A 1,858-nucleotide genomic window follows, 5' to 3' on the forward strand; every position below is an offset into this window, starting at 1 on the left:
CTCTGGAGTTCTTTAGTCCTAGCTCTGGAATATGAAATCCCTAATTCTTTCTGTAAAAAGCACAACTGACAGTGGTATTTTTCTAATTCTTGATTACTTCCCTCACTCTCCTTAACTAATTTAACTCCCTCTGATCTCCAAAAGCCGTATTTTCCTTGCCCCTGTTTGATTCCTCCATCCTGGCATGGGATGACCTTAAAGACTGCTTAGCGCTCTTCTAAGCATTAAAGGTGCATGGATGCTTTCAATCTGCGGTACCCGATGCAAGTAGGGGTCTTCCTGAATCATAACATCTAAATCCTCTTTTTTTTATAGGTAACCTATATATAGGTTCTTGCCCTATTCGTATAATGCATTCTTGTCTGATTTTATGTAGACATTTTAGGGCTCTAGTTAGAGGAGATGCTGCCAATACCTTTGGAAATTCCTGTCTACCTACCTAAAGGATATCAGATTCTTGGTGCACTTTATAATTTATGGTGTTACCTCCCATCATAACTGTATAGTAAACTTTCTTGCTGGGGTCTCAGTAGCTTAAAGGTTTGTGTTCTTGTAATAGCCTCCTTATAGTCTGTAACTTCTTGCTTCAGGGGTCCATTCCCTGATATTATCTAACTCTTGGTTTCCCTTCATCATAAGAGTAAAAGGTTTTGTCTTAATTCCGGGAACAGCTTGGGTCATCCAATTAAGGAGTCCTACTAACTTTTGTAGTTCGTTTAGGGTGGGTTTCTCTGGAAGTTCTGGCAACTCTAGTTTTTGCAATGTCCATTTATTCGGGTGCAACAAGTACCCAATCCATGAATAAGGTAATTTCTCATTTAGGGTCTCGAATGCCTTTTCTAAAAGCATTTTTCTGAGTTTTTCTACAGTCAGTTTGTGGTGTTTTGGAGAATGATCGGACCCAATATATATATCATCCATATATTGATAAAGATCTACTGCTGGATGTTGTTGTCTCCAGGGCTCTAGTATGTCCCTTAGTGTACTTTGGTAAATCAAGGGACTCAATACAAAACCTTGTGGGAGGCAATTCCAAACATACCTATGGCCTGGACCTTGATTATTAACCTCTGGGATGGTAAAGGCAGTGTACTGCCTGAAGTCCTTATCCAGAGGGATGGTAAAATAAGCATCCCCTATATCCAAAACAGTGACCTGCTTTCTTCTTTGTAATCCTCCAGGGTGTGGAATACCTCATTGAACTTCTCTTCCCTTATCTACTAATTTATTAAGTTCTCTAAAATCTATTTACATTCGCCATTTACCTGATTTTTTCCTTATCACAAATATTGGAGTGTTCCAGGGATTATCTGGGCTTGCTGGAGATATCTTCCCTTCCTCTAGTAGTCTTTTTGTTATTTCCTTAATTCCTTCTATTTTTTCTTTGGTTAAAGGCCATTGGGAATCAAGGGACCTTTATTAGGATCTTTCATTTTTATCTTTATTGGAGTAATTTGGGTAGAGAGTTGCACCATAATTAGGGCTACCCCTAACTTTGTTAAGATATCCCTTCTGAATATATTGATGGGAATATCTGGGGGTATTAGAATGGATGTCTTTGTCTTCCTTCCTTTTTTATCTTTCAGTGTAACCTGTGATTTTTTTTGTAATTTAGAGCACCCTCCCACTTCCTCTATATTTTGCCATCCTTCTGTTATCCCTTCTTTTATTCCTTTAGCCTCTTGTTCTCTTATTATAGTTAAATCAGCCCCTGTGTCTAACAGCCCTATTATATCTTTTCCCCCTAGGTTTACATTTAAAGTAGGTCTTTGTCTTAATTCTATTTTGGTAGTTTTGGGTAGATCCCTGTTGCAGGGGCTTCTATCTGTGTTTCCCCCAGGGGTGGGGCAGACAGTGG

Source organism: Lepus europaeus, chromosome 7 (genome assembly GCF_033115175.1).
Source record: "Lepus europaeus isolate LE1 chromosome 7, mLepTim1.pri, whole genome shotgun sequence".
NCBI classification, from domain to species: Eukaryota; Metazoa; Chordata; class Mammalia; order Lagomorpha; family Leporidae; genus Lepus; species Lepus europaeus.